Source organism: Lepisosteus platostomus, chromosome 5, assembly GCF_059453375.1.
Source record: "Lepisosteus platostomus isolate fLepPlt1 chromosome 5, fLepPlt1.hap1, whole genome shotgun sequence".
Taxonomy (NCBI): domain Eukaryota; kingdom Metazoa; phylum Chordata; class Actinopteri; order Semionotiformes; family Lepisosteidae; genus Lepisosteus; species Lepisosteus platostomus.
In genome coordinates, this window is record NC_142615.1 from 57493541 (window position 1) to 57514939 (window position 21399).

At 51.4% G+C, this 21399-nt stretch overlaps 14 non-coding genes and 4 pseudogenes across 14 annotated transcripts in view; all 18 read right to left on the reverse strand.

Annotated features, from left to right (window-relative positions):
* Positions 1-10159: 10159 nt before the first annotated feature.
* On the reverse strand, positions 10160-10278 carry LOC148670010 (5S ribosomal RNA). The gene has a single exon (XR_015938516.1). It is a non-coding gene; the product is annotated as a 5S ribosomal RNA (ribosomal RNA).
* A 537-nt stretch (positions 10279-10815) lies between these two features.
* LOC148670011 (5S ribosomal RNA) lies at positions 10816-10934 on the reverse strand (annotated as a pseudogene).
* Positions 10935-11471: 537 nt separating this feature from the next.
* LOC148670012 (5S ribosomal RNA) lies at positions 11472-11590 on the reverse strand. The gene has a single exon (XR_015937774.1). It is a non-coding gene; the product is annotated as a 5S ribosomal RNA (ribosomal RNA).
* A 537-nt stretch (positions 11591-12127) lies between these two features.
* On the reverse strand, positions 12128-12246 carry LOC148670013 (5S ribosomal RNA). The gene has a single exon (XR_015937775.1). It is a non-coding gene; the product is annotated as a 5S ribosomal RNA (ribosomal RNA).
* Positions 12247-12783: 537 nt separating this feature from the next.
* Positions 12784-12902, reverse strand: LOC148670014 (5S ribosomal RNA). Its single transcript, XR_015938396.1, has one exon. It is a non-coding gene; the product is annotated as a 5S ribosomal RNA (ribosomal RNA).
* Positions 12903-13439: 537 nt separating this feature from the next.
* On the reverse strand, positions 13440-13558 carry LOC148670015 (5S ribosomal RNA). Its single transcript, XR_015938301.1, has one exon. It is a non-coding gene; the product is annotated as a 5S ribosomal RNA (ribosomal RNA).
* Positions 13559-14095: 537 nt separating this feature from the next.
* On the reverse strand, positions 14096-14214 carry LOC148670016 (5S ribosomal RNA). Its single transcript, XR_015937776.1, has one exon. It is a non-coding gene; the product is annotated as a 5S ribosomal RNA (ribosomal RNA).
* Positions 14215-14751: 537 nt separating this feature from the next.
* LOC148670017 (5S ribosomal RNA) lies at positions 14752-14870 on the reverse strand. Its single transcript, XR_015938725.1, has one exon. It is a non-coding gene; the product is annotated as a 5S ribosomal RNA (ribosomal RNA).
* Positions 14871-15406: 536 nt separating this feature from the next.
* LOC148670018 (5S ribosomal RNA) lies at positions 15407-15525 on the reverse strand. The gene has a single exon (XR_015938631.1). It is a non-coding gene; the product is annotated as a 5S ribosomal RNA (ribosomal RNA).
* A 537-nt stretch (positions 15526-16062) lies between these two features.
* On the reverse strand, positions 16063-16181 carry LOC148670019 (5S ribosomal RNA; annotated as a pseudogene).
* Positions 16182-16718: 537 nt separating this feature from the next.
* LOC148670020 (5S ribosomal RNA) lies at positions 16719-16837 on the reverse strand (annotated as a pseudogene).
* A 536-nt stretch (positions 16838-17373) lies between these two features.
* LOC148670021 (5S ribosomal RNA) lies at positions 17374-17492 on the reverse strand. Its single transcript, XR_015937197.1, has one exon. It is a non-coding gene; the product is annotated as a 5S ribosomal RNA (ribosomal RNA).
* A 536-nt stretch (positions 17493-18028) lies between these two features.
* LOC148670022 (5S ribosomal RNA) lies at positions 18029-18147 on the reverse strand. The gene has a single exon (XR_015938632.1). It is a non-coding gene; the product is annotated as a 5S ribosomal RNA (ribosomal RNA).
* A 537-nt stretch (positions 18148-18684) lies between these two features.
* On the reverse strand, positions 18685-18803 carry LOC148670023 (5S ribosomal RNA; annotated as a pseudogene).
* Positions 18804-19340: 537 nt separating this feature from the next.
* LOC148670024 (5S ribosomal RNA) lies at positions 19341-19459 on the reverse strand. The gene has a single exon (XR_015938302.1). It is a non-coding gene; the product is annotated as a 5S ribosomal RNA (ribosomal RNA).
* A 537-nt stretch (positions 19460-19996) lies between these two features.
* Positions 19997-20115, reverse strand: LOC148670025 (5S ribosomal RNA). Its single transcript, XR_015937777.1, has one exon. It is a non-coding gene; the product is annotated as a 5S ribosomal RNA (ribosomal RNA).
* A 537-nt stretch (positions 20116-20652) lies between these two features.
* Positions 20653-20771, reverse strand: LOC148670026 (5S ribosomal RNA). Its single transcript, XR_015938726.1, has one exon. It is a non-coding gene; the product is annotated as a 5S ribosomal RNA (ribosomal RNA).
* Positions 20772-21307: 536 nt separating this feature from the next.
* LOC148670027 (5S ribosomal RNA) overlaps positions 21308-21399 on the reverse strand; it is a 119-nt gene continuing 27 nt past the window's right edge. Inside the window, exon 1 of the ribosomal RNA XR_015938633.1 lies at positions 21308-21399. This exon is cut by the window's right edge and continues 27 nt beyond it. This is a non-coding gene — a ribosomal RNA (5S ribosomal RNA).

Consider the following 21399-nt stretch of genomic DNA (forward strand, 5'->3'; position numbering starts at 1 on the left):
TCTTTTGTCGCATACAAATGGGTTGTACAACTTTTAACTAGCAAATGGAAGAGGGCTGAAGTAAGAGACAAGATGTAAATAGGGATAACTTAAGTCAGTTCTGCCTGAAAATTAGACTTCTAAGCAACAGGGGTTTATGGCAGGAAAGGGGGTTAACTGATAAGGATTCCAGATGCGAGGGGGCATAATCTTAAACTGACCATTTGGCCAGGGTCTCTTAACTGGCCAAATACCACGACCCCCCCCTTACCATAACACCGAATGACGTCTGAAGCAGCAAGGAAGGACTATATAACCTAAAAGTTTGTACCGGCACATCGAACAATACTTCGGTTTTGTTGTTTCTTGTGGGAAACAAGACTTCGGCTTTATTGTTCCTTGTGTCCGTCATGGCAGTGAACAGGTCCTGGTTACAGGATCTCTAAAAAAGGAAATAAAGACTGAAATCAGATCCGACCCACCATGCTGCCACGGTGACGGTGCACTGCCCAGTGAAAGTGGCAGCCTGTCCCTGGACTGTGGGAAACTGGAGCACCTGGAGGAAACCCCCACAGACCAGGGAGAGAACATGCAAACTCCACACAGACAGCACCCACACCCCAGGTCCAGCACTGTGAAGCATGCCCGACGATGCGGAAGGGCTTTTACAAATGAGTGTGTAACTCACACTGGTGCCCAGGATGGCCTGCTACCGGAACGCAACCTAATTTTCTTAATGCAGTTTGTTCGAAGCGGTTTGCAGGAGCTGGAGGTGAGGACTGAGCTGGGGTCCAGTGTGCAAGAGTGACTACTGATGTCGTGTGTGTGTGTGTGTGTGTGTGTGTGTGTGTGTGTGTGTGTGTCTGGATCATTGTGAGCGCCGTCAGGTTTGTGTATTTGTTTAAACAAGAGGACGTGTCTGTGCGGGTCTGACTCTGTGTGAGGGTGCAGCTCTAACTGTTCGCGCGCGGGCGTGTCTATCTCTCTACAATGCATGAGGGGCTAAATCTGCCTCTGAGAAACTGACTTTTCAGAAGAAAAATCTATGAAAAGGCACGGCCTGGCCCTCTTCTCTTGCTCCCGACGTATAACACACTGGGGGATGAAGCTGGTGTCTTCAGCTGTAACCCTAGCTATTTATGCAAACAGCTCTTTTATGAAAAGCAGCTCTAGGCCTAGACAAGAGGAACAGATAAAACAAATCTTAGATTTATGGCTTATTCAAAGCAGACTGAGCGCTGCTATACTGTATGTAGGAGCCAGAGATGAAGAATGAGCTATTTAAGGAAATCAGGAGTGTGAGAGAGGGAGTGTGTGTTTTTCCTCCCAATAGAGAAGGCTTGTGGTTCTTTCTGCTTTTCTGCACAGGCTGCCAACATAAGTACGTGTTGGGTTCTTGGTTTGAATGCTCGAGTTGTCAGGCTGGCGTTTTTTGTTCCTATTGGAGCCCATAATTGTGAACAAGGCGCTTGAGGACGTCTCTGTGCAGGTGTGCGTTTGTAATGACGTGTGTGCGCATCTCTGTAGCGGATGTTTCAGTAAAAAAACGCATTTAAAACATTCAACCTTTTCATGTTCCTAATATTCTTTCATTCTTCACAATAATAACTAAGGTTGCTGCTGGAAGAGGTGTGAGTGGGGCCAGCAGGGGGAACTCTCACCCTGTGGTCCATGTGGGTCCTAATGCCCCAGTATAGTGACGGGGACACTGGAAAAACTGTAAACAGGTGCCGTCCTTCAGATGAGACGTAAAACCGAGGTCCTGACTCTCTGTGGTCATTAAAAATCCCGGGGTGTTTCTCGAAAAGAGTAGGGGTTTTACCCCAGTGTCCTGGCCAAATTTCCCATTGACCCTTACCAATCATGGCCTCCTAATAACCCCCATTTATGAATTGGCTTCATTACTCTGCTCTCCTCCCCACTCATAGCTGGTGTGTGGGGAGCGTTCTGGTGCACTATGGCTGCCGTCCCATCATCCAGGTGGATGCTGCACATTTGTGGTGGTGGAGGGGAGTCCCCATGTCCTGCAAAGCGCTTTGAGTGGAGTGTCCAGAAAAGCACTATATAAGTGTAAGCAATTATTATTCATTATAATGTAATAAGTCCATTATTTCTCACCCCTCCATTGCAAGGCATACACAACACAAACACCAGGAACAATTATCTCAGAAGTGAATTGCAAATGTATTGAGTTGTGATGCAACTGTAACTTGAACCTAACATGACTGTGGCGTGCATTTTTGAAATTGCATTTTCACAGCTGAAATACAAAATGAAGCTGATCGCAGTCCAAACTCAAGGTATTGTTGTAAAACTAAATATTCAACATGTTTCTACCTGTCCCTTTTCAGCTCACTCAGAAGTCCACAGCCTGCAGCCTGGTGCCTCTCTGTCTCCCCCCTCCACACTGCTGGTCCAGTGGAGGTGCTGTTTGATCCTGCACGATCTGTCCGGAATCGTATAGTCTTACTGAGCAGCGCAGGGCTCCCTGGCCCCAGGTACGAACAGTGAGTGTCAGTGCAGAACAGCTCTCTGACACTCCGCTCCCTCACTCCAGCTGATCAGGGCAACTACACAGTGAGGGACCTTAATGGAAGCAGTATCAGCACTGTGATCGTCACTGTGGGTGGTGAGCAGGTCTACAGTAGGATCACTAGAGGGCTCTATATTCTTGACAGAGTGTGTTCTTATATCATCCTCTGTCCTGATTGTCTTTCAGCTCACAGAGACAATGTCACCCTGCAGCCTGAAGCCTCTCTGTCTGTCCCTCTGTTCACTGGAGAGCCAGTGGAGGTGCTGTTTGATCCTGCAGGAGGTGGAAACTGGACCTCAGTGTGTTCTGTCCAGAACAGCACAGCCAGCTGTGTCCCCCAGTACAGTTTTTTTTATTTTTGATGATTAGCCATATGTTGATTACAATATTGTACATAATGTATAATTTGAACTCGATATTTTTCAGGAGTGAATGATTGTATATTTTCAGAATAAATTTCGAAACCAAATTATTGTCCCTCGATCTCTGTCTCTCTCTCGTCCTGCTGTCTGTCTGTCCCTGCCTCTCTGTCTCTCTCTCTTTCAGCCCCGTCTGTCAGTCTGTCTGTCCTTCTCTCTCCTTCCTCTCTCTCTCTCCTTCCGCTCTCTCTCTCGGTTTGTTTGTCCCTCAATCTCAATCTTTCTCTTTGCCTGCTGTCTTTCTGTGCCTTCATCTTTGTGTCTCTCTCTCCTTCCTTTCTGTCTGTCTCTCTGTCTGTCCTGCGTTGTCCCAGCTGGGCCTGTCTCCCCGGCTCTCTGCCTTCAGCTCTGTTCGCCGATGTCCCACCAGCCCGTCTCTCTCTCAGCCTGTCTCTTGACTTGCAGGAGGAAGAGGAGGTGGAGACAGCTCCTCCGGCAGGAGAGAGGAAGAAGGTCAGTGCTGGTCCCACCCTGCCTCCTGTCCTGTCTGTGGTGGAGTTTCGCCATCTTGTCTGTCTTGTCAGCCCTGTCTGTCACTGTCTCTCTCCTCCTCCTCTCTGTGCTGTGGTGTCCAGTCAGTGTGTCTCTCTCCTCCTCCTCTCTGTCCTGTGGTGTCTAGGCAGTGTGTCTCTCTCCTCCTCCTCTTCTCTGTCCTATGGTGTACAGTGGGTCAGTATTAGTGGGCTACACCCAGGCTCACTCACTGCGAGTGTGATCTCAGCAGAGTCTCTGTACTCTTGGGACACTTGACTCACCTGTCTCTCTCTTTCTCTCCCTGTGCTGTCCCTCTCCTGCCCCCTCTCTCCCTACTCGGACTCCAGCTGGAGGAGGTCCAATCACCACCTCCTGTGAGACAGAAGAAAAAGAAAGTGGGTAATGCTCTGATTCTCTCTTTACTCCTGTCCAGTGTCCAGTCAGTGTGTGTGTATGAACCCCTCTCTCTCTCAGTGCAGTGTTCATGTACTGGAGTGTCCAGTCAGTGTGTGTGTATGAACCCCTCTCTCTCTCAGTGCAGTGTTCATGTCCTGGAGTGTCCAGTCCGACTCTTAACGTGACTCTCCTGTCTCTGCTTCAGAAGTGCTGGTGCGTCTTTTTAAAGTCCCTGAGCTGCATGTCGGTGGAGACAGATGATAAGGACGAGCCGATGGAGGCGGCGGAGACCGTGTGTCAGGAGAGGAAGAGCGAGGGAGAGGAGGAGCAGGCTGCCGGGAAGGACAAGAAGAAGAAGAGGAGGTGCAGGTGAGCAGACAGGGGGACGCCGCCCGGTCGTGTCTGTGATTCAAGAAGGAGTCTCCTCTTGCTGTTTGATGTCATGGTGATGTCCGTGTCTGTGTCCCTCACACCTGCAATAACAATATTCTTTCCAGGTTCCTTTCCTGGTTCTGTGCCAGCTAAGATCGGAGTCGCCTTCCCCACCAAGGACTGGACTGGACTGGAGCTGAGGGACACCAGACTGGACTGGACTGGAGCCAAGGGACCCCAGACTGTGCTGGACCGAAGCTGAGGGACCCCAGACTGCACTGGACCGGAGCTGAGAGACACCAGACTGGACTGGACTGGAGCTGAGGGACCCCAGACTGTGCTGGACTGAAGCTGAGGGACCCCAGTCTGTGCTGGACCAAAGCTGAGGGACCCCAGTCTGTGCTGGGCCAAAGCTGAGGGACCCCAGTCTGTGCTGGACCGAAGCTGAGGGACTCCAGACTGTGCTGGACCAAAGCTGAGGGGCCCCAGACTGGACTGGACTGGAGCTGAGGGGCCCCAGGCTGTGCTGGACCGAAGCTGAGGGACCCCAGACTGGACTGGACCAAAGCTAAGGGACCCCAGACTGTGCTGGACTGAAGCTGAGGGACCCCAGTCTGGACCGAAGCTGAGAGACCCCAGTCTGTGCTGGACCGAAGCTGAGGGACCCCAGTCTGGACTGCACTGGAGCTGAGGGACCCCAGTCTGGACCGAAGCTGAGGGACCCCAGTCTGTGCTGGGCCGAAGCTGAGGGACACCAGTCTGGACCGAAGCTGAGGGACCCCAGTCTGTGCTGGACCGAAGCTGAGGGACCCCAGACTGTGCTGGACCGAAGCTGAGGGACCCCAGACTGGGCTGCACTGGAGCTGAGGGACACCAGACTGGACTGGACTGCACTGGAGCTGAGGGGCCCCATACTGGACTGGACCAGAGCTGAGGGGCCCCAGACTGGACTGGACCGGAGCTGAGGGACCCCAGATCCCAGTCTGGACTGAAGCTGAGGGACCCCAGTCTGGACTGAAGCTGAGGGACCCCAGACCCCAGTCTGGACTGAAGCTGAGGGACCCCAGACTGGACTGTGGAAAACTTTCACATTATCTCCACCTGAGTCCTCAGATCGTCTGCATGACCTTGTATTATTAAGTATTATTTTAAGGTCCTGTGATGATCGTAAGATGGGGGGGGGGGGGTGTGTCCCTTGACATTAATCTGTATTGTAATTTTTGTTCTTTTGTTAAGCATCATTAAAATGTTTTTTAAAAAAAGCTTTTGGTTTTTTCCCTCCCCCCCCGAAACGAACGAACAGAGTCTGTCTTTCTCTTTCATCCCGGAGAGTTTGTGGTTGATGGATTGAGGCCGAGAGCCCTCGTTGTCGGCGTGCCACCAGTTAGCGGGGCTAAAGCAGGGGGGGCATCGTGTCCAATACTCCTTGAAACGAGACAGATTTCAAGCCACCTCCGTCTGAAGAGAAGGAAGTTGACCACGAACTCCAGGGTGTCCTAGGAAGCTCTTTAGCCATCGTTTGCCCAGCAGCCATCTCACCCTGCAGCTCCCAGCTAGCAGCCCCCTCCCCACTGGAGCCCAGCAGGTAGAAGCCTGGTCAGTACCTGGAGGGGAGACTCCTGGGAAAAACTGAGGTTGCTGCTGGGAGAGGTGTGAGTGGGGCCAGCAGGGGGCGCTTTCACCCTGCGGTCTGTGTGGGTCCTGATGCCCCAGTATAGTGACGGGGGACACTGGACTGTAAACAGGCGCCGTCCTTCGGATAAGACGTCAAACCGAGGTCCTGACTCTCTGTGCTCGTTAACAATCCCGGGGTGTCTCTGGAGAAGAGTAGGGGTGTTACCCCAGTATCCTGGCCTGATTCCCCCCCTGGTCTTGACCCATCATGGCCTCCTTATCACCCCCCCTCTCTGAACTGGCTCCATCCCTCTGCTCTCCTCCCCACTGAGAGCTGCTGTGTGCTGAGCGGACTGGAGCATCATCCACGTGGGGGCTGCACACTGGGGGGGCTGGAGGGGATCCCCCTGACCTGGGAAGAGCTCTGAGTGGAGAGTCCAGACGGATTAATTATTATTATTATTATTCGTGCTGCACTGGGCTTCAGTCCTGGTAGTGAGAGGGGGATCTGTGATCAGTACAGATACTTATGACTGTATAATAATACACGATAGAAATGGAAAACAGGGTAGCGCTGTAGTCTCTTCGAAACGTTTTGAACTGCCAGAAGAAGTTTTCACAACCCGGACTCGTGAAGGTACAGGTCTTCTCCCTTCGTCCGGAGTAAGGTGAGAGGTTATCCCCTCGGGGCGCAGTATCCCCGATGCACCCCCCCACCACCACCCAAAATGACACACACTTCTGTGACGATTGGGAGACCCCGGTTCGATCAGCCCCTGCGGTGTAGGAAACGACCCGCTGGAGAGAACACGCAGACTCCACACAGAAGGGTCACCTCGGCATTTATTCCAACAGCAAAACACCAGAGAGAAACGGGTCTCCGAAAGATGAGCGCACACCGGGAAAAACACTACGGGGTCATTACAAATGGGAATAGGAGTTCTTTTTTTCTTTTCCGGACGTCAGTTGTATCGTGTCCTGGTGATTTCTCCTGTTTCGAACGGAGTTCAATGTCACGTTTCTACTTTATTAGAGAGAGGCACTGAACTTTGGGGAACGTGACATCCACCCAGTATTACTAGTAGGTTGATAAATATAAATGTTCTTTTTCCCCCCGTATGATACCTCGCGAAATATAACGATGGCCAACTCCTTAAGTCGAAATTTAAACCCTTCTCACGCTACAAGACAGTCCGTCAACATCGCCGCGGCCCGAAGCGCGACCTTCGGTATGACGTTGGCGGAAGGGGGTAGGGTAAGTACGTCACAGCCGGGGGAAGCCCCTATCACGTGAGAGGGGTGCTGCGGGCGACGAGCCCCCGGGGGCGAAGAGAAGTTGATTTGCGTGGGGTGTGGAAACACTACACGACCGGGCAAGCGAGCCGTTTTTTTTTTTGTTTTGTTTTTTCAGAACATCAGAACAACCGCAGAGATGACCATCGATCCACTCCGGACGTTTCCTTTTTTGTCCTTTTTGGCCTCCAAAATAAAAAAAAAAACTGGGATCCATCGTGGCGTTGCCAAATTAAAACATCAACCACTTTTCGGGCTTTCGTGCTGTCCATGATGAAACCGTCATGGTTGTGTAAGGATACGTTACGTCACAGACCGGCGGCGCTCGGACGTGAGGAGTGTCGTTACGTTTTTGAAACGGGCACGTCAGACAAGATCTCTGACAAGATCTCTGAAAAACCCAAACCTGTAAGATTCAATTTCAATTCAGTTTTTTTTATATAGCGCCTTTCACAACAAGAATGCCCCAAGGCCCCGAACAAAGGAGTTGTTCCACACCCCCGCCACCCTCTGTGTACAGTAGAGCCCCCTGTACTGACTGGAGGAGCTCACCCAGCTGTGTCTGGAGAGAAGCCGGGGTATCGGCTTCAACCACAGGGCTGGGCGGCTTGTTCCCCACCCCCATCCCCTTCTGTGTACAGAAGAGCCTCCTGTCCTGACTCCAGTAGGAAATGTCACCTGGAGGCAACACACCGGCTTCTTTTAACAGATCACCTCGGGAATCGGGAACAACGGAGCTGTGTGCGGCCGTCTGTACGGAGGGGTTCAGCGCGGGGGGGCTCCGGGCTCGGGTCTGGACCCGGGGGGGGGGGGGGGGGGCTGTCTGTGTGGAGTCTGCATGTTCTCCCTGTGTTCTTCGGGTCCAAAGACAGGCTTTTGGGCTAATTGGCTTCTGGGAAAACTGGCCCTGGTGTGTGTGTGTCCTATGATGGAGTGCTGTCCTGTCCAGGGTGTGTGAGTGAATGTGTGTTTGTCATGTGATGGACTGGTTCCTGTCCAGGGTGTGTGAGTGTGTGTGTCTGAGTGTCCTGTGAGGGACTGGTGTCCTATCCAGGTTGTGTGTGTGTCCTGTGAGGGACTGGTGTCCTGTTCAGGGTGTGTGTGTGTATCCTGTGAGTGACTGGTGTCCTATCTAGGGTGTGTGTGTGTCCTGTGATGGACTGGTGTCCTGTCCAGGGTGTGTGAGTGTGTGTGTCTGTGTGTCCTGTGATGGACAGATGGTACCAAGCCTGGACACCCATGAGACACTGGCTTCCTCAGAAGACTCTCACGGAGGGCACACTGTCCCTAACCCGGGTCCAGAAGAAACTACAGTGATCTATAATTCCTGCGCCTCGGAAGGGTTTATGACGTCTATGTCCGGCGCCCGCGCCCGTGGACTGGCGGTTTGGCGTCGCGCTCCGCAGCTCGAGCTTCGGTGCGAGGCAGGGCGGGAGGGAGCCGATGTGGCCTCGGCGCCATCTTTGCTGGTGAGTCAATTGTGACCGTTGCGGTACAATAAACCATCAATAAACCTTTTCCCACCCCGTCCAGTATTTCTGTCGCGGCCCACGTCCCTTACAATCGACAAACTATAAAAAAAACAGTAGCCCTTCGCAACATTACACGCCATTTTTTTTATTTTAAACGTCCGCTAGATACGCAGGTGGTTCGATACCTGTCTTATCCTCGCCGGCGTCTTTATACCGGCAAGTGAATTTTATTTGGGGTCCCTCAGAATTGTGACAGAAATGTCAGTGAACCACAATAAAAAACGAAACTTTTTTTTTAAAGGCGGTGAATGGATTTTTTGAGTAACCGTGTAGCGACTAACGTAAGGAAAAAAAGTTGTCTTTCCCTACGAAGACGTTTTGGTACAGGACTTTCTTTAAATATCAGTTGTGCATAGCGTTTTACAAAAAGTTGATGATGATCTTGGAGATAATTGCAAAGGAAAATTGAGATAACTACCAAAACATTACGTGTGAAACGACAGGACAGAACTTTGAACCCACAAAGAAACAAAGGTATGAAATATTGCCTCGTCATGGGGGGTTGATAATTGTAGTAAGTGTTCCTAATTTTCGTAAAGAAATGTATATTATGGGAGTCACACGTGAGATTTAGTGTATATACGTTTCATATTGTGCATATATACGGGGTTAAAAAGTGGAATGAGTATGATTATAAACTCGTGTGTCCTATAATCAGATAATTTTTGAACAAGCTTTGATTAGACAGGTGAAAAACAACATCAGATCCTTTATTTTAATATATTCTCACGTCTGAATATCAGCTTCTCCCCTCTGGCCAACATTTCAGGGCTCCCAGGTGTAGATCCCAAATTGAAACAAATATTAATTTGTTACCCAGTTAAACAGTTAATAGAAGTGAGTGACCAGGGTAAATAAAGGTGGGTCAGTGTAAACTGTTTATTCTGGACCAGACTTCGTCATGTGTGATATGTCATGACTTCTTATATTAAGTTTTATCTTTATATTTAGTTCTACATGTGTAATAGATGCGATGTGTGTCCATAAAAAGGTTTCTCCAGGGGAAAATCAAGTTCGTTTTAAAACCGTGTTTCCTTTTTAGGGTAGGTTTGCATTCCAAGTGTGGGGTTTTTGCCTTTTTGTATTTTTGCTGAGACAAGTTGCCTTTCTTATACGCGGAGGGATCTGCTCGTGAGATGTCCGCTTGGTCCATTTCTGAGCTCAGTATAAGGTGTAGAAAGCATGACTGTCATCATAACCCGCATCTCACCCAGGTGTGGAATAATGTTGTGACTATTGCTTCAGCAATAACATGCTGATTGCATGTTTCTAGATGGGAATAACAGAGATCTCAACTACTGAGGGGCCTTATTAATAAAGTCTCCACAGCCGAAGCGCTGTGTCTCTTTTCAGCTGGCGATAAACCTTTCCTCGATCCTTTGCGGACTTGTTAAACTGTTCATGATCAGAATAAAAAACGCTCACGCTAATACACAAGCACCCGTGTCTCGCCAAAGCTGACAAATAAACAGACGGACAAGCCGCACTGCACGTGTGAACAGGGGAATGAGCGAGCGCGCGGGGATAGGGCGCCTCCTGCGCTTAAAAGCTTACAGCACCTGGTATTCCCAGGCGGTCTCCCATCCAAGTACTAACCAGGTCCATCCCTGTTTAGCTTCCGAGATCAGACGAGATCAGGCGTGCTCAAGGGGGTGTGGCCGTAAGCGCGAGCAAAGCTCATTGGCACCCTTCTTATTGAAAGGACAGCTCCGTCACCTCTTTTACGACGCTGCTTTTTTTCCCTTGCGTTTTTCTCTTCTTCCCACGTTCTCTCTCTTCACTGCCTTCGTCCCCGCTCTATTTCACTTCAGCCTTTCACTTTTGCTTCCTTCCAATGAGGACGGAGCTGCGGGAGAAAGGGCGCTATAGAGGATCGCTGTGGAGAGCTGCTGCTGTGCTTTGACATCTGAGCTCTGTGGAAAACGATCTCAATACAATTCTGAAAAACGCGACTCTCCGAACGCCAGCCGAACAAGTCTCCACAGCCGAAGCGCTGTGTCTCTTTTCAGCTTGCGATAAACCTTTCCTCGATCCTTTGCGGACTTGTTAAACTGTTCCTGATCAGAATAAAAAACGCTCACGCTAATACACAAGCACCCGTGTCTCGCCAAAGCTGACAAATAAACAGACGGACAAGCCGCACTGCACGTGTGAACAGGGGAATGAGCGAGCGAGTGGGGATAGGGCGCCTCCTTTGCTTAAAAGCTTACAGCACCTGGTATTCCCAGGCGGTCTCCCATCCAAGTACTAACCAGGCCCATCGCTGTTTAGCTTCCGAGATCAGACGAGATCAGGCGTGCTCAAGGGGGTGTGGCCGTAAGCGAGAGCAAGGCTCGCTGGCACCCTTCTTATTGAGAGGACAGCTCCGTCACCTCTTTTACGACGCTGCTTTTTTTCCCTTGCGTTTTTCTCTTCTTCCCACGTTCTCTCTCTTCACTGCCTTCGTCCCCGCTCTATTTCACTTCAGCCTTTCACTCTTGCTTCCTTCCAATGAGGACGGAGCTGCGGGAGAAAGGGCGCTATAGAGGATCGCTGTGGAGAGCTGCTGCTGTGCTTTGACATCTGAGCTCTGTGGAAAACGATCTCAATACAATTCTGAAAAACGCGACTCTCCGAACGCCAGCCGAACAAGTCTCCACAGCCGAAGCGCTGTGTCTCTTTTCAGCTGGCGATAAACCTTTCCTCGATCCTTTGCGGACTTGTTAAACTGTTCCTGATCAGAATAAAAAACGCTCACGCTAATACACAAGCACCCGTGTCTCGCCAAAGCTGACAAATAAACAGACGGACAAGCCGCACTGCACGTGTGAACAGGGGAATGAGCGAGCGAGCGGGGATAGGGCGCCTCCTGCGCTTAAAAGCTTACAGCACCTGGTATTCCCAGGCGGTCTCCCATCCAAGTACTAACCAGGCCCATCCCTGTTTAGCTTCCGAGATCAGACGAGATCAGGCGTGCTCAAGGGGGTGTGGCCGTAAGCGGGCGCAAGGCTCGCTGGCACCCTTCTTATTGAGAGGACAGCTCCGTCACCTCTTTTACGACTCTGCTTTTTTTCCCTTGCGTTTTTCTCTTCTTCCCACGTTCTCTCTCTTCACTGCCTTCGTCCCCGCTCTATTTCACTTCAGCCTTTCACTCTTGCTTCCTTCCAATGAGGACGGAGCTGCGGGAGAAAGGGCGCTATAGAGGATCGCTGTGGAGAGCTGCTGCTGTGCTTTGACATCTGAGCTCTGTGGAAAACGATCTCAATACAATTCTGAAAAACGCGACTCTCCGAACGCCAGCCGAACAAGTCTCCACAGCCGAAGCGCTGTGTCTCTTTTCAGCTGGCGATAAACCTTTCCTCGATCCTTTGCGGACTTGTTAAACTGTTCATGATCAGAATAAAAAACGCTCACGCTAATACACAAGCACCCGTGTCTCGCCAAAGCTGACAAATAAACAGACGGACAAGCCGCACTGCACGTGTGAACAGGGGAATGAGCGAGCGAGCGGGGATAGGGCGCCTCCTGCGCTTAAAAGCTTACAGCACCTGGTATTCCCAGGCGGTCTCCCATCCAAGTACTAACCAGGCCCATCCCTGTTTAGCTTCCGAGATCAGACGAGATCAGGCGTGCTCAAGGGGGTGTGGCCGTAAGCGAGAGCAAGGCTCGCTGGCACCCTTCTTATTGAGAGGACAGCTCCGTCACCTCTTTTACGACGCTGCTTTTTTTCCCTTGCGTTTTTCTCTTCTTCCCACGTTCTCTCTCTTCACTGCCTTCGTCCCCGCTCTATTTCACTTCAGCCTTTCACTCTTGCTTCCTTCCAATGAGGACGGAGCTGCGGGAGAAAGGGCGCTATAGAGGATCGCTGTGGAGAGCTGCTGCTGTGCTTTGACATCTGAGCTCTGTGGAAAACGATCTCAATACAATTCTGAAAAACGCGACTCTCCGAACGCCAGCCGAACAAGTCTCCACAGCCGAAGCGCTGTGTCTCTTTTCAGCTGGCGATAAACCTTTCCTCGATCCTTTGCGGACTTGTAAAACTGTTCCTGATCAGAATAAAAAACGCTCACGCTAATACACAAGCACCCGTGTCTCGCCAAAGCTGACAAATAAACAGACGGACAAGCCGCACTGCACGTGTGAACAGGGGAATGAGCGAGCGAGCGGGGATAGGGCGCCTCCTGCGCTTAAAAGCTTACAGCACCTGGTATTCCCAGGCGGTCTCCCATCCAAATACTAACCAGGCCCATCCCTGTTTAGCTTCCGAGATCAGATGAGATCAGGCGTGCTCAAGGGGGTGTGGCCGTAAGCGAGAGCAAGGCTCGCTGGCACCCTTCTTATTGAGAGGACAGCTCCGTCACCTCTTTTACGACGCTGCTTTTTTTCCCTTGCGTTTTTCTCTTCTTCCCACGTTCTCTCTCTTCACTGCCTTCGTCCCCACTCTATTTCACTTCAGCCTTTCACTTTTGCTTCCTTCCAATGAGGACGGAGCTGCGGGAGAAAGGGCGCTATAGAGGATCGCTGTGGAGAGCTGCTGCTGTGCTTTGACATCTGAGCTCTGTGGAAAACGATCTCAATACAATTCTGAAAAACGCGACTCTCCGAACGCCAGCTGAACAAGTCTCCACAGCCGAAGCGCTGTGTCTCTTTTCAGCTGGCGATAAACCTTTCCTCGATCCTTTGCGGACTTGTAAAACTGTTCCTGATCAGAATAAAAAACGCTCACGCTAATACACAAGCACCCGTGTCTCGCCAAAGCTGACAAATAAACAGACGGACAAGCCGCACTGCACGTGTGAACAGGGGAATGAGCGAGCGAGCGGGGATAGGGCGCCTCCTGCGCTTAAAAGCTTACAGCACCTGGTATTCCCAGGCGGTCTCCCATCCAAGTACTAACCAGGCCCATCCCTGTTTAGCTTCCGAGATCAGACGAGATCAGGCGTGCTCAAGGGGGTGTGGCCATAAGCGAGAGCAAGGCTCGCTGGCACCCTTCTTATTGAGAGGACAGCTCTGTCACCTCTTTTACGACGCTGCTTTTTTTCCCTTGCGTTTTTCTCTTCTTCCCACGTTCTCTCTCTTCACTGCCTTCGTCCCCGCTCTATTTCACTTCAGCCTTTCACTCTTGCTTCCTTCCAATGAGGACGGAGCTGCGGGAGAAAGGGCGCTATAGAGGATCGCTGTGGAGAGCTGCTGCTGTGCTTTGACATCTGAGCTCTGTGGAAAACGATCTCAATACAATTCTGAAAAACGCGACTCTCCGAACGCCAGCCGAACAAATCTCCACAGCCGAAGCGCTGTGTCTCTTTTCAGCTGGCGATAAACCTTTCCTCGATCCTTTGCGGACTTGTAAAACTGTTCCTGATCAGAATAAAAAACGCTCACGCTAATACACAAGCACCCGTGTCTCGCCAAAGCTGACAAATAAACAGACGGACAAGCCGCACTGCACGTGTGAACAGGGGAATGAGCGAGCGAGCGGGGATAGGGCGCCTCCTGCGCTTAAAAGCTTACAGCACCTGGTATTCCCAGGCGGTCTCCCATCCAAGTACTAACCAGGCCCATCCCTGTTTAGCTTCCGAGATCAGACGAGATCAGGCGTGCTCAAGGGGGTGTGGCCGTAAGCGAGAGCAAGGCTCGCTGGCACCCTTCTTATTGAGAGGACAGCTCCGTCACCTCTTTTACGACGCTGCTTTTTTTCCCTTGCGTTTTTCTCTTCTTCCCACGTTCTCTCTCTTCACTGCCTTCGTCCCCACTCTATTTCACTTCAGCCTTTCACTTTTGCTTCCTTCCAATGAGGACGGAGCTGCGGGAGAAAGGGCGCTATAGAGGATCGCTGTGGAGAGCTGCTGCTGTGCTTTGACATCTGAGCTCTGTGGAAAACGATCTCAATACAATTCTGAAAAACGCGACTCTCCGAACGCCAGCCGAACAAGTCTCCACAGCCGAAGCGCTGTGTCTCTTTTCAGCTGGCGATAAACCTTTCCTCGATCCTTTGCGGACTTGTAAAACTGTTCCTGATCAGAATAAAAAACGCTCACGCTAATACACAAGCACCCGTGTCTCGCCAAAGCTGACAAATAAACAGACGGACAAGCCGCACTGCACGTGTGAACAGGGGAATGAGCGAGCGAGCGGGGATAGGGCGCCTCCTGCGCTTAAAGGCTTACAGCACCTGGTATTCCCAGGCGGTCTCCCATCCAAGTACTAACCAGGCCCATCCCTGTTTAGCTTCTGAGATCAGACGAGATCAGGCGTGCTCAAGGGGGTGTGGCCGTAAGCAAGAGAAAGGCTCGATGGCACGCTTCTTATTGAGAGGACAGCTCCGTCACCTCTTTTACGACGCTGCTTTTTTTCCCTTGCGTTTTTCCTTCTTTCCACGTTCTCTCTCTTCACTGCCTTCGTCCCCGCTCTATTTCACTTCAGCCTTTCACTCTTGCTTCCTTCCAATGAGGACGGAGCTGCGGGAGAAAGGGCGCTATAGAGGATCGCTGTGGAGAGCTGCTGCTGTGCTTTGACATCTGAGCTCTGTGGAAAACGATCTCAATACAATTCTGAAAAACGCGACTCTCCGAACGCCAGCCGAACAAGTCTCCACAGCCGAAGCGCTGTGTCTCTTTTCAGCTGGCGATAAACCTTTCCTCGATCCTTTGCGGACTTGTAAAACTGTTCCTGATCAGAATAAAAAACGCTCACGCTAATACACAAGCACCCGTGTCTCGCCAAAGCTGACAAATAAACAGACGGACAAGCCGCACTGCACGTGTGAACAGGGGAATGAGCGAGCGAGCGGGGATAGGGCGCCTCCTGCGCTTAAAAGCTTACAGTACCTGGTATTCCCAGGCGGTCTCCCATCCAAGTACTAACCAGGCCCATCCCTGTTTAGCTTCCGAGATCAGACGAGATCAGGAGTGCTCAAGGGGGTGTGGCCGTAAGCGAGAGCAAGGCTCGCTGGCACCCTTCTTATTGAGAGGACAGCTCCGTCACCTCTTTTACGACGCTGCTTTTTTTCCCTTGCGTTTTTCTCTTCTTCCCACGTTCTCTCTCTTCACTGCCTTCGTCCCCGCTCTATTTCACTTCAGCCTTTCACTCTTGCTTCCTTCCAATGAGGACGGAGCTGCGGGAGAAAGGGCACTATAGAGGATCGCTGTGGAGAGCTGCTGCTGTGCTTTGACATCTGAGCTCTGTGGAAAACGATCTCAATACAATTCTGAAAAACGCGACTCTCCGAACGCCAGCCGAACAAGTCTCCACAGCCGAAGCGCTGTGTCTCTTTTCAGCTGGCGATAAACCTTTCCTCGATCCTTTGCGGACTTGTTAAACTGTTCCCGATCAGAATAAAAAACGCTCACGCTAATACACAAGCACCCGTGTCTCGACAAAGCTGACAAATAAACAGACGGACAAGCCGCACTGCACGTGTGAACAGGGGAATGAGCGAGCGAGCGGGGATAGGGCGCCTCCTGCGCTTAAAGGCTTACAGCACCTGGTATTCCCAGGCGGTCTCCCATCCAAGTACTAACCAGGCCCATCCCTGTTTAGCTTCCGAGATCAGACAAGATCAGGCGTGCTCAAGGGGGTGTGGCCGTAAGCGAGAGCAAAGCTCGCTGGCACCCTTCTTATTGAGAGGACAGCTCCGTCACCTCTTTTACGACGCTGCTTTTTTTCTCTTGCGTTTTTCTCTTCTTCCCACGTTCTCTCTCTTCACTGCCTTCGTCCCCGCTCTATTTCACTTCAGCCTTTCACTCTTGCTTCCTTCCAATGAGGACGGAGCTGCGGGAGAAAGGGCGCTATAGAGGATCGCTGTGGAGAGCTGCTGCTGTGCTTTGACATCTGAGCTCTGTGGAAAACGATCTCAATACAATTCTGAAAAACGCGACTCTCCGAACGCCAGCCGAACAAGTCTCCACAGCCGAAGCGCTGTGTCTCTTTTCAGCTGGCGATAAACCTTTCCTCGATCCTTTGCGGACTTGTTAAACTGTTCCTGATCAGAATAAAAAACGCTCACGCTAATACACAAGCACCCGTGTCTCGCCAAAGCTGACAAATAAACAGACGGACAAGCCGCACTGCACGTGTGAACAGGGGAATGAGCGAGCGAGCGGGGATAGGGCGCCTCCTGCGCTTAAAAGCTTACAGCACCTGGTATTCCCAGGCGGTCTCCCATCCAAGTACTAACCAGGCCTATCCCTGTTTAGCTTCTGAGATCAGACGAGATCAGGCGTGCTCAAGGGGGTGTGGCCATAAGCAAGAGCAAGGCTCGATGGCACCCTTCTAATTGAGAGGACAGCTCCGTCACCTCTTTTAGACGCTGCTTTTTTTCCCTTGCGTTTTTCTCTTCTTCCCACGTTCTCTCTCTTCACTTCCTTCGTCCCCGCTCTTTTTCACTTCAGCCTTTCACTCTTGCTTCCTTCCAATGAGGACGGAGCTGCGGGAGAAAGGGCGCTATAGAGGATCGCTGTGGAGAGCTGCTGCTGTGCTTTGACATCTGAGCTCTGTTGAAAACGATCTCAATACAATTCTGAAAAACGCGACTCTCCGAACGCCAGCTGAACAAGTCTCCACAGCCGAAGCGCTGTGTCTCTTTTCAGCTGGCGATAAACCTTTCCTCGATCCTTTGCGGACTTGTTAAACTGTTCCTGATCAGAATAAAAAACGCTCACGCTAATACACAAGCACCCGTGTCTCGCCAAAGCTGACAAATAAACAGACGGACAAGCCGCACTGCACCTGTGAACAGGGGAATTAGCGAGCGAGCGGGGATAGGGCGCCTCCTGCGCTTAAAAGCTTACAGCACCTGGTATTCCCAGGCGGTCTCCCATCCAAGTACTAACCAGGCCCATCCCTGTTTAGCTTCTGAGATCAGACGAGATCAGGCGTGCTCAAGGGGGTGTGGCCATAAGCAAGAGCAAGGCTCGCTGGCACCATTCTTATTGAGAGGACAGCTCCGTCACCTCTTTTAGACGCTGCTTTTTTTCCCTTGCGTTTTTCTCTTCTTCCCACGTTCTCTCTCTTCACTGCCTTCGTCCCCGCTCTTTTTCACTTCAGCCTTTCACTCTTGCTTCCTTCCAATGAGGACGGAGCTGCGGGAGAAAGGGCGCTATAGAGGATCGCTGTGGAGAGCTGCTGCTGTGCTTTGACATCTGAGCTCTGTGGAAAACGATCTCAATACAGTTCTGAAAAACGCGACTCTCCGAACGCCAGCCGAACAAGTCTCCACAGCCGAAGCGCTGTGTCTCTTTTCAGCTGGCGATAAACCTTTCCTCGATCCTTTGCGGACTTGTTAAACTGTTCCTGATCAGAATAAAAAACGCTCACGCTAATACACAAACACCCGTGTCTCGCCAAAGCTGACAAATAAACAGACGGACAAGCCGCACTGCACGTGTGAACAGGGGAATGAGCGAGCGAGCGGGGATAGGGCGCCTCCTGCGCTTAAAAGCTTACAGTACCTGGTATTCCCAGGCGGTCTCCCATCCAAGTACTAACCAGGCCCATCCCTGTTTAGCTTCCGAGATCAGACGAGATCAGGAGTGCTCAAGGGGGTGTGGCCGTAAGCGAGAGCAAGGCTCGCTGGCACCCTTCTTATTGAGAGGACAGCTCCGTCACCTCTTTTACGACGCTGCTTTTTTTCCCTTGCGTTTTTCTCTTCTTCCCACGTTCTCTCTCTTCACTGCCTTCGTCCCCGCTCTATTTCACTTCAGCCTTTCACTCTTGCTTCCTTCCAATGAGGACGGAGCTGCGGGAGAAAGGGCGCTATAGAGGATCGCTGTGGAGAGCTGCTGCTGTGCTTTGACATCTGAGCTCTGTGGAAAACGATCTCAATACAATTCTGAAAAACGCGACTCTCCGAACGCCAGCCGAACAAGTCTCCACAGCCGAAGCGCTGTGTCTCTTTTCAGCTGGCGATAAACCTTTCCTCGATCCTTTGCGGACTTGTTAAACTGTTCCTGATCAGAATAAAAAACGCTCACGCTAATACACAAGCACCCGTGTCTCGCCAAAGCTGACAAATAAACAGACGGACAAGCCGCACTGCACGTGTGAACAGGGGAATGAGCGAGCGAGCGGGGATAGGGCGCCTCCTGCGCTTAAAGGCTTACAGCACCTGGTATTCCCAGGCGGTCTCCCATCCAAGTACTAACCAGGCCCATCCCTGTTTAGCTTCCGAGATCAGACAAGATCAGGCGTGCTCAAGGGGGTGTGGCCGTAAGCGAGAGCAAAGCTCGCTGGCACCCTTCTTATTGAGAGGACAGCTCCGTCACCTCTTTTACGACGCTGCTTTTTTTCTCTTGCGTTTTTCTCTTCTTCCCACGTTCTCTCTCTTCACTGCCTTCGTCCCCGCTCTATTTCACTTCAGCCTTTCACTTTTGCTTCCTTCCAATGAGGACGGAGCTGCGGGAGAAAGGGCGCTATAGAGGATCGCTGTGGAGAGCTGCTGCTGTGCTTTGACATCTGAGCTCTGTGGAAAACGATCTCAATACAATTCTGAAAAACGCGACTCTCCGAACGCCAGCTGAACAAGTCTCCACAGCCGAAGCGCTGTGTCTCTTTTCAGCTGGCGATAAACCTTTCCTCGATCCTTTGCGGACTTGTAAAACTGTTCCTGATCAGAATAAAAAACGCTCACGCTAATACACAAGCACCCGTGTCTCGCCAAAGCTGACAAATAAACAGACGGACAAGCCGCACTGCACGTGTGAACAGGGGAATGAGCGAGCGAGCGGGGATAGGGCGCCTCCTGCGCTTAAAAGCTTACAGCACCTGGTATTCCCAGGCGGTCTCCCATCCAAGTACTAACCAGGCCCATCCCTGTTTAGCTTCCGAGATCAGACGAGATCAGGCGTGCTCAAGGGGGTGTGGCCATAAGCGAGAGCAAGGCTCGCTGGCACCCTTCTTATTGAGAGGACAGCTCTGTCACCTCTTTTACGACGCTGCTTTTTTTCCCTTGCGTTTTTCTCTTCTTCCCACGTTCTCTCTCTTCACTGCCTTCGTCCCCGCTCTATTTCACTTCAGCCTTTCACTCTTGCTTCCTTCCAATGAGGACGGAGCTGCGGGAGAAAGGGCGCTATAGAGGATCGCTGTGGAGAGCTGCTGCTGTGCTTTGACATCTGAGCTCTGTGGAAAACGATCTCAATACAATTCTGAAAAACGCGACTCTCCGAACGCCAGCCGAACAAGTCTCCACAGCCGAAGCGCTGTGTCTCTTTTCAGCTGGCGATAAACCTTTCCTCGATCCTTTGCGGACTTGTAAAACTGTTCCTGATCAGAATAAAAAACGCTCACGCTAATACACAAGCACCCGTGTCTCGCCAAAGCTGACAAATAAACAGACGGACAAGCCGCACTGCACGTGTGAACAGGGGAATGAGCGAGCGAGCGGGGATAGGGCGCCTCCTGCGCTTAAAAGCTTACAGCACCTGGTATTCCCAGGCGGTCTCCCATCCAAGTACTAACCAGGCCCATCCCTGTTTAGCTTCCGAGATCAGACGAGATCAGGCGTGCTCAAGGGGGTGTGGCCGTAAGCGAGAGCAAGGCTCGCTGGCACCCTTCTTATTGAGAGGACAGCTCCGTCACCTCTTTTACGACGCTGCTTTTTTTCCCTTGCGTTTTTCTCTTCTTCCCACGTTCTCTCTCTTCACTGCCTTCGTCCCCACTCTATTTCACTTCAGCCTTTCACTTTTGCTTCCTTCCAATGAGGACGGAGCTGCGGGAGAAAGGGCGCTATAGAGGATCGCTGTGGAGAGCTGCTGCTGTGCTTTGACATCTGAGCTCTGTGGAAAACGATCTCAATACAATTCTGAAAAACGCGACTCTCCGAACGCCAGCCGAACAAGTCTCCACAGCCGAAGCGCTGTGTCTCTTTTCAGCTGGCGATAAACCTTTCCTCGATCCTTTGCAGACTTGTAAAACTGTTCCTGATCAGAATAAAAAACGCTCACGCTAATACACAAGCACCCGTGTCTCGCCAAAGCTGACAAATAAACAGACGGACAAGCCGCACTGCACGTGTGAACAGGGGAATGAGCGAGCGAGCGGGGATAGGGCGCCTCCTGCGCTTAAAGGCTTACAGCACCTGGTATTCCCAGGCGGTCTCCCATCCAAGTACTAACCAGGCCCATCCCTGTTTAGCTTCTGAGATCAGACGAGATCAGGCGTGCTCAAGGGGGTGTGGCCGTAAGCAAGAGAAAGGCTCGATGGCACGCTTCTTATTGAGAGGACAGCTCCGTCACCTCTTTTACGACGCTGCTTTTTTTCCCTTGCGTTTTTCCTTCTTTCCACGTTCTCTCTCTTCACTGCCTTCGTCCCCGCTCTATTTCACTTCAGCCTTTCACTCTTGCTTCCTTCCAATGAGGACGGAGCTGCGGGAGAAAGGGCGCTATAGAGGATCGCTGTGGAGAGCTGCTGCTGTGCTTTGACATCTGAGCTCTGTGGAAAACGATCTCAATACAATTCTGAAAAACGCGACTCTCCGAACGCCAGCCGAACAAGTCTCCACAGCCGAAGCGCTGTGTCTCTTTTCAGCTGGCGATAAACCTTTCCTCGATCCTTTGCGGACTTGTAAAACTGTTCCTGATCAGAATAAAAAACGCTCACGCTAATACACAAGCACCCGTGTCTCGCCAAAGCTGACAAATAAACAGACGGACAAGCCGCACTGCACGTGTGAACAGGGGAATGAGCGAGCGAGCGGGGATAGGGCGCCTCCTGCGCTTAAAAGCTTACAGTACCTGGTATTCCCAGGCGGTCTCCCATCCAAGTACTAACCAGGCCCATCCCTGTTTAGCTTCCGAGATCAGACGAGATCAGG